Raw genomic sequence first — 9978 nt, 5'->3', positions numbered from 1 at the left:
CGGGAGTGGAATGCCTCATCCTGGGAGCAGATGCGGCGGAGGCGAAGTAATTGGGAATAGGGGATAGCATTTTTGCAGGAAGGTGGGTGGGAGGAGGAGTATTCTATGTAGCTGTGGGAGTCAGTGGTCTTGAAATGAATATCGGTTTCTAGGTGGTTGCCCGATATGGAGACCGAGAGGTCCAGGAAGGGGAGAGAGGTGTTAGAGATGGAATACTGGTTGTTTTTGTCATACTTGGTGCATGGAGCCAATTCTAAAACACTGCAAGTGCCACATCCATGATCAGTTAACTTCAGCACAGACGTCACATCAGAGAATGTTCTCATGTCTATGACCTCATCTACACTTAACAGTGTACTTAACCATAGACTTTATATGAACTCACTCCCACTTTTTATTTACTTCCCTTTCTTTGAATTGACTCAGAGAATGTGGAGTTGCTGCCTGGGCCAACATTTACAGACCATCTGCCTAAAAAAGGTGGTAGTGAGCTACTTCTTCAATTACTGCGGTCATTTCATGCAGTTTGATTGACAATGGCATTCGTGAGGGGATTTCAGGATTTTAACCCAGCAACACTGAAGGAACAATGATATATTTCCCAGTCAGGATGATACGTGGCTTGGAGAGGAAATTTCAGGTCGTGGTGTTCCCATGCATTCTGGAAGAGGGTCCCTGGACCCAAAAGTTTAGCTCTGCTTTCTCTCCACAGATGCTGCCAGAGCCTGCTGAATTTTTTTTCCCAGCAATATTTGTGTCTGTATCTGCTGCCCTTGTCTTTCTAGATGGTAGTTTATGGATTTGGAAGGTGCTAAGTAAGAAGTCTTAGTGAATTTCTGCCATGTATCAAGTAGATGGTACACTGTGCTGCTACTGAACATCTGTAATGGATGGAATGAATGTTTGTGAATGTCATGCCAACCACCTGGGCATCTCTGTCCTAAATGGTGTCAAGCTTCTTGAGTATTGTTGTAATTGACTCACCCAGGCAAGTATGAAGTATTCTATCACACTCTCAACTTTTGCACAGTAGATGGTGGACCAACTCTGAAGAGTCAGAAAGTGAGTTACTCACTGCAAGATTCCTAGCCTTTTATGTGCTCTTGCAGCCTTTCTTTTTATACAATTACTCCAATTTCTGATCAATGGTAATTGCTAGCATGTTGATAGTGGAAGGATTGAGTGATGGTAATTTCCTGCAAGTATTGAAAGCTCACTGCTATTTTCTTTCTTCATTACTGACTATCAGTGAGAAGGTGAACACAAATTAATTAAAAGTGAAATATTAGTGAACATCTCAGCAAATGAAGTAAACATAATTTTCACTCTTTTTCTCCTCTCGCAATATTTTGAATTAAAGGTTTCCCTTTACAAAATTGTATAATTTTATTTCTGCCCTCATTTAATTTCCGTCAAAGTCAATAGAAACAAATTTGAAGATGTTGTAAAATTGTTGCTGATTTGTTATCTTCCATCTTGTATTGTCGCACAAGTAATCCCTTTGGTTCAATTAAAGACAAAACATTATTCAATGTTTTGACTTGTTTACGTGCCATTTGAAAAGTTATCACATTCAGCTAATTCCCTTAACCAGAGATTGAGATTACAATGCAGTTTGATGAATGACTGCAGGTTGACTCAGCCTACCCAAACATATATATGACACTGACTGGGCATGAACTTGTGAAATAAAATATGCTCTTCAATATTAATTCATTTTTATTTCTGGAAATTATGGTTGAATTAAGGATGAGTTGATAGCAGTAAACTGTTCATAAACATACAAATTTACCTGATTTATTTTATAATTAAACAAGCTGATTCTTGTTTAGCAATCAATACATTACATACCCTTGATTTGGGCAATTTGTTTTTTTAAAAATTTTGTTGTAATTCCTAGTGGTTAAAAAAGAATAACTTATGCAGCATTAAATACCTTGAAGGTTAATGCATGCAAATGAATATTACAAAGTAGACTCGAAATGCACGCAGGCCAGAGAAAGCATTGTTTAATTCATTAACATTTAACAAAACACAACACTGCTTTCATATCTGTGGGCACAGTTTAAACTGTTGTCAAGACCAAGAATGTTCTGGGTGTGATCTCCTGTCTGCGCTGTGTTAAAATTCGAGAATTGGAAGGTGAAAAGTCAGTCAAGGTCATTGTTGCTGATGCTCATCTGCTGATTGAAAATTAGCTATGTAGGAGACAAGGAGTAGGAGCAGGCCATTCAGCCCTTCAAGCCTGCTCTGCTATTAATCTGATCATGGCTGATTTAAAGCCGAAATGCCTTTCACCCATGCAAGCCCCATAACTCTTTCCATCATTGGCAGTCAGAAATCTGTCAACTTCTAGTTTAATTGTACTCAAAGAATGAGTTTTCAAGCCCTCTGCAAATTACAAAGAGACTCAACCCTGTGAGCCAAAATAAGCCTCCTCATTTTGATCCTTAATGGCATCTCATTTATTTTTAAATCCATGGCTCTAGACTCTCCATCAGGGGAAATAACCTACCTGCATCTACACTGCCTTTCTCTTTAAGTATTTTGTAGGTTTCAAAGATAAGACCTCTTATTCTTCAAAACTCCACAGAATACAAAATGTCAGATTACAGAACTAGAGTTCTGATTTTAAGCTGGGACATGAATTTAATCTGCAGAGGTTAATATGAGATCCAGACCATTTTAGCTCCTAAATCCCATCACCATATTGGAGGACAGATTGCTATCCCAACCTGGTGAAGTGCTAAATAAGGCAGGAGCAGGATGTCAGCAAGGTTAATTATCGGGGATGGGGAGATCCAGGTCTGCTGTGAGATGATCAGTTAAATCTTTAACAGGACATATCCTAAATTCCTGTCAATCTTTATCTATCTCAACAGTAGATGATGCATTAGCATCATGACTTGAGACAATCTGAAACAGACAGTGAAAGGAGTGAGATGTACTATATTTAGCTTCCAGTGAACATGATTTATTTGAAGACTATTCACAGATGTGTACTCAACCCAATCATATTTAGCTGATTCAGTAATGATCTTAGCTCCATCATAAGACCAGAAATGGCTATGTTACCTCATGATTGCACAATGTTCAGCACCATTCATAATTCCTCAGATACTGAAGGAGTCCATGTCAAACATATCAAGTCCTGGACAATATCTGGGTTAGAACGACAAATGGCTAGTAATATTCATGCTACAAAAGTGCCAGGGAATGAATATCTCCAACCGCTTGATTGGCACCACTTCTGCAAACATTAACATACCCCTCCAGTAATGCTCAGTCACAGCAGTGTATACCATCTATAAAATTCACTGCACAAATTCAGCAAGGCTCCTTAGGCAGCACCTTCCAAACCCATAACTACTATCATCTAGAAGGACAAGGTCAGCAACTACATGGGAATGCCATCATCTGCAAGCTCCCCTCTAAACAACACACCATCTTTACTTGGAAATATATGACCAGTATCATTGGTCAAAATCATTGAATTCCCTCCCTAAGGGCATTGGGAGACTACCTACAATATGTGGACTACTACACTTCAAGAAGACATCTCACTACCACCTTCTGAAGGACAGCTAGGGCCCAGGTAGACAAAAAACTATCCTGCAAAGGATGTGATTGAGGGAACATAGCACTTAAATTGAATCTGATTCTGAATTACATCATCAGACTGAAACTTTCACATTTTAATGTGACCCAGTTCTTCATGGTGGGGACTTCTCAAAATGCCAAGATGTTAAAATAGAGGTGGGCATAAATACAATGGGATGCAACAATGGGAAACAGCTGGCCATGATATTCATTCTCCGACTGTACATCTGCTAGTGAGCAAATTTGGCCCTCATACGTACGTGAAAGAAAACACAAGTTATTTTGGTGCTCCCATTATTCACTAGCCATTCAATCTCTGACTACACAGGGCACTGGTGAACCCACATCTCGAATACTGTGCGCAGATTTGGTCTCCTTATTTAAGGAAAGACATAAATGCATTACAGATAATTCTAAGGACGTTTCCTAGATTGATGCCTAAAATGAATCAGCTGTTTTATGGGGAAAAATTGGACAGATTGTGTGTGTTTATAGTAGAGCTTAGAAGAGAGAGGGTTGACTAGATTGGAGTGTACAAGATCTTGAATGGTCTTGACTAGGTGGACATGGAAAGGATATTCCACTGTGGGTCAGTCCAGAGCTAGAGAGTTCTGTTTTACAGTTATGTGTTGCCTCTTTAGAACATAGATGAGGAGTTTCTCCTCTCTCTCAGAAAGCTGTGTGTCTTTGGAATTCTCTTCTATTGAAGGCAGTGGAAGCAGGGACATTGACGTTTCAAGGTAGGTAGATACTTATTAGGTGGGGAATAAAGGGTAATCGGGGATGTTGTAAAGTGAATGGTGGGTAAATGCACCCTGATTAATCTTGACTAGTTTGCAGTAACCCTTTTCAACCCATATGTTATGTGAAGAGATAGACAAAGGGGACACAAGTTAGGGGAAGGTCCAACACAACTTCATTGAACACTTTATCAAGGCAAACAATATTTATCAGAATCTACCACAGTAATTTAATTAAACCGTCAATCTCTATCAATCTCTTCACAGACTCTTCAGTAAATAGTCTTAAATTCCAAAGTGAACAGTATCAAATCTAGACTAGCTACCTATTTCTGACATGCGCTTCAAAGGATTTGCTACACCCTATCCACAGGTTCCTACCACTTCATTTGAACTGTTTTTCTGGTAATACCTATTCAAAAAGGCTGAGACAAGCTTTTCCTCAGTCTTTGAGGGTTGGCTCATATGTCAGGATCTACAGTCATTGATTTGAGTTTCCCCTCTCATCTAGGGCTACTTCTTGCCTTTGGGTTGTCTTATCGAGGTTGTCTCTCCAGAGATGCCATTGAAGAAGGTACAAAAAGCAGAGAGAGAGTTGGGGCTCCAGGTTATTCCTTTCATCCCCCTCTTCATGGCCTTCTCAAAGATTTTGTGGCGTCCATCCAATACTAGTATCAGACAAGGGCAGGAAGATCCTATGAGGTCCTGAAGAAGGGTAATACCCAAAACATTGATTTCTCCTTTCCTCCAGATGCTGCCTGGCCCACTGTGTTCTTCCAGCCTCCTGTTTCTCTACCTAAGATCCTATGAGATGCCAAATTTCCATGTTTGGAAATTTCAGAACATGGTTTTGAATCTTCAACTGTCAAGGGCTGGCCTTGTCACACTGTGCCTCTGGCCTCCTACTGAGCTGGGCGTCACCAAGTCTGTGTGGCATTCTTCTAACAAAGCAGGTTCACTGGAGGTGTAAGTAATGGTTCATTCTGAAACATTGGGGCTATTAGCAGCTGACCAGGCAGTTACTACAATTGGGAAGTTTGCACATTACAGAGTCTAGCAAGGTTTAAATTTGGCTTGATATTTCGAGTTTTAATCCATGACAGTGAAGAAATGTCAATAATTCCATAATAATCCAGGAGTTTATGGGTGACCCGACCACAGGGGTAAATGGGAATCCAAAATATAAAAGACAGATAGATCAGCTATGATCTTTTTGAATAGGGGAGCAGGCTTAAGGGGCTGATGTTTTCTCTAATTTCATATGATTGTATAACATTCTCTATTCGGGATTGGAGAATATTTTCTTGGCTGAGGTATTCAAGATAGCGAGACACTAATGTCTCTGCGCGCATAGTAAAATGATCCATCAACATCAGGACAGAAAGAGCAAAAAAACAGAAAATATTGGCAAACAGAAATGTAAAGGACTGTAAATAATGTTCTCATAAGTCGCTTATTTTATGTATTTAATATGTCACCTCAAGCTGTAGTTCACAGATTATTCTTTTCATATGTATTGAATTTTTAGGCAGGTTGTTTTTCATCGTGTTAGATCGATTTAATATTTTAGATAACTTTTAGGAACTTACAAAGTTGCTTTAAGTAGATAAATCAATATGAGCAATTGTCAGTTAGTGGTGAGTCAACAGTCATCTTCCACAACTACATATTAACTAATTTTTTCATTAAAAATGTAGTTCTTTACTTTAGACAAGCCTCAAGTTAAAATGGAAACTAAAAATGCTGGAACTAGAAGACAAGCCACACAATGAAGTGTAAAACCATGTCAGCAGATGCTATGATTTACTAATTTTTGTTGTAAGAATTGCATTGTTTTTGAGACCAGAAACAGTAGTTACTTCATCTCATATGTGGGAACCGGGAGCCACAGTAAGCAAACTAACTGGCCCTTAATTTTGAAACAAAAACAGAAGTTGCTGGGAAAACCCAGCAGGTCTGGCAGCCATCTGTGGAGAGAAAGCAGAGTTAACATTTCAGGTTCAGTGATCATTCTTCAGAATTTATTGTAGCAAGGAAAATATTGGTAGATATGCTGAAGATGGGGTGGGGGAGGGAGAGAAGTAAACAATAGGTGGAGATGAACCACAAAGAGAGAGAACAACAGTTGGACAGACAAAGGAATGAGTAAAGGTCAGCATTACAGAATCGATAGCTGCTATTTGGGACCATTAGAATCTGACAAGAGGATGGTTGAGCACCTTCTCCCATGTACTTACCCCAACCCCCACATACCAGCCCTTGTCATTACATGCGCTGCTACCAGAAACAATTTCCAGCAATTTTTGCTTTTCTTTCTGATTTCAAGCATCTAGTTGTATTTTTTATTGGTCTTTAATTTAACTGAACCTGCGATCAAGGATGTTGCAGTCGATCTACCATTCTGTTGCTGTTTCCTGATCCTGTAAACCAGCAAAAGTCATATACATCAAATAGCACAAACTACTGCAATACCCAAGTAGTTATGCAGTAAATAAAGTATAACAGTGATGTGTACACCCCCTACATTACATTTCTATTACTGACTGTGTGCTTTTACATTGATTTTAGGAAGTGTGTCTTTTTTTATTAATTCATGGGATGAGGGCAACACTGGCTAGGCCAGCATTTATTGTCCACCCCTAATTGCCCAGAGAGCAGTTAAGAGTCAACCATATTGTTGTGAGTCTGGAGTCACATGTAGGCCAGACCAGACAAGGTTGGCTGTTTCCCTCCTTAAAGGACATTAATGAATCAGATGGGCTTTTCCGACAATCGGCAATGGATTCATGGTCATCATTAGACTCTTCATTCTAGAATTTTTATTACATTCAAATTCCACTATCTGCCTTGGGAGGATTTGAACCTAGGTCCCCAGAACATTAAGTGTGTCTCTGGATTAACAAACCAGCAATAATACCACTAAGATAACAAGGTGGAGAGCTGGATGAACACAGCAGGCCAAGCAGCATCAGAGGAGCAGGAAAGCTGACATTTCAGGTCGAGACCCTTCTTCAGAAATGGGGGAGGGGAAGCAGATTCTGAAATAAATAGGGAGAGAGGGGGAGGTGGATAGAAGATGGATAAAGGAGAAGATAGGAGGAGAGGAGACAGACAGGTCAAAGAGGCGGGGTTGGAGCCAGTAAAGGTCAATGTAGGTGGGGAGTTAGGGAGGGGATAGGTCGGTCCAGGGAGGACGGACAGGTCAAGGGGGCAGGATGAGGTTAGTGGGTAGGAGATGGGGATGAGGCTTGAGGTGGGAGGAATGGTTAGGGAGGTGGGTATGAGCTGGGCTGGTTTTGGGATGCGGTCGGGGGAGGGGAGATTTTGAAGCTTGTGAAGTCCACATTGATACCATTGGGCTGCACGGTTCCCAAGTGAAATATGAGATGCTACACCCTTAACAACTTCTCCTTCAATTCCTCCCACTTCCTACAGACAAAAGGGGGGGCCATGGGTACCCGCATGGGCCCAAGCTATGCCTGCCTCTTTGTAGAATACGTGGAACAATCCCTCTTCCGTAGCTACACTGTCCCTATCCCCCACCTCTTCCTCCGTTACATCGATGACTGTATCGGCGCCGCCTCGTGCTCCCACGAGGAGCTCGAACGGTTCATCCGCTTCACTAACACCTTCCACCCCAACCTTAAGTTCACCTGGACCATCTCTGATACCTCTCTCTCCTTCCTGGATCTCTCTGTCTCCATCTCTGGCATCCACCTGGAAACCAATATCCACTTCAAGCCTACCGATTCCCACAGCTACCTAGAATACACCTCCTCTCACCCACCTTTCTGCAAAAAGGCCATCCCCTATTCCCAATTCCTTCACCTCCACCGCATCTGCTCCCGAGATGAAGAATTCTACTCCCGGACAGCCCAGATGTCCTCGTTTTTCAAGGACTGCAACTTCCCCTCCACAGTGGTCGAAAATGCCCTCGACTGTGTCGCTCGTATTTCCCGCAAATCATCCCTCACACCCCCTGCCTGCAATAACAACCAAAACAGAATCCCCTTCGTCCTCACGCACCACCCCACCAACCTCCGAATCCAACTCATCATCCTCTGACACTTCCGCCATCTGCAATCTGACTCCACTACCAAAGACATTTTTCCCTCCCCACCCTTATCTGCTTTCCGGAGGGACCATTCTCTCCGTGACTCCCTTGTCCGCTCCACACTCCCCTCCAGTCCCACCACCTCCGGCACTTTTCCCTGCAACCGCAGGAAGGGCTACACCTGCCCCTACACCTCCTCCCTCACCCCCATCCCAGGTGCTAAGAAGACCTTCCACATCAAACAGATGTTCACCTGCACATCTGCTAATGTGGTATACTATATCCGCTGTTCCTGTTGTGGCCTCCTCTACATCAGGGAAACCAAGCGGAGGCTCGGGGACCGCTTTGTGGAACACCTACGCTCGGTTTACAACAAACAACTGCACCTCCCAGTCGCGAACCATTTCAACTCCCCCTCCCACTCCTTGGACGACATGTCCATCCTGGGCCTCCTGCATTGCCACAACGAAGCCACCCGAAAGCTGCAGGAACAGCATCTCATATTTCACTTGGGAACCCTGCAGCCCAAGGGTATCAATGTGGGCTTCACAAGCTTCAAAATCTCCCCTCCCCCGACCGCATCCCAAAACCAGCCCAGTTCGTCCCCGCCTCCCTAACCATTCCTCCCACCTCAAACCCCACCCCCATCTCCTACCCACTAACCTCATCCCGCCTCCTTGACCTGTCCGTCCTCCCTGGACTGACCTATCCCCTCCCTAACTCCCCACCTACACTCACCTTTACTAGCTCCATCCCCCCCTGTTTGACCTGTCTTACTCCTCTCCACTTATCTGCTCCTTTATCCGTCTTCTATCCGCCTCCACCTCTCTCCCTATTTATTTCAGAATCCCCTTTCCCTCCCCCATTTCTGAAGAAGGACCTAGACCCGAAACGTCAGCCTTCCTGCTCCTCTGATGCTGCTTGGCCTGCTGTGTTCATCCAGCTCTACACCTTGTTATCTCAGATTCTCCAGCATCGGCAGTTCCTACTGTCTCGATGATACCACTAAGCCATCGCCTCCCATTTTTTGAGGGATGCTGACATATCAAAGCTTTGTTTGTTCAGGGTTCACTGCGCATATGTGGACCTCTTGATTATCTGGAATATTTGATCAATGGGCACACTCCTGGTCACACAGGTGCCAGATAATAAAAAGTTTGCTGTAGTAGTTTCCCACAGTCAAAAGATATGGTGGCAGCAACCCTTATCATGAGCCAGCACTTTCATTGAAAACATCTCTTGCATTTTTGAATTGTCAGTCACCCAACGAGCAATCCTTAAAGGAATGAAAACAGATTATTAAAGATATTGGAAACTAGAAAATACAATAGAAAATGTAGGAAATTCTCCATAGATCAGGTTCCACCTGTGGAGGGAAAAGCAAATTTAACATTTCTAGTTGTTGACCTTCCATCAGAACATTAATTCTCTCCATGAATGCTTCCTAACCTGTCAAGTCTCTCCAGCATTTTATGTCCTCAAAGGGATCAACTGAATAGAATGAAAGTTTGCAGCAATTTTACTAAACAGAATATATAACAAAAGTATTCTTCCTTCTCCTGGTTCCATGCAGGCTGGAGTGCT

The sequence above is a fragment of the Rhincodon typus genome, chromosome 1 (assembly GCF_021869965.1).
Source record: "Rhincodon typus isolate 14 chromosome 1, sRhiTyp1.1, whole genome shotgun sequence".
In the NCBI taxonomy this organism is placed as follows: domain Eukaryota; kingdom Metazoa; phylum Chordata; class Chondrichthyes; order Orectolobiformes; family Rhincodontidae; genus Rhincodon; species Rhincodon typus.
Note: the sequence above shows the minus strand (reverse complement) of the source record.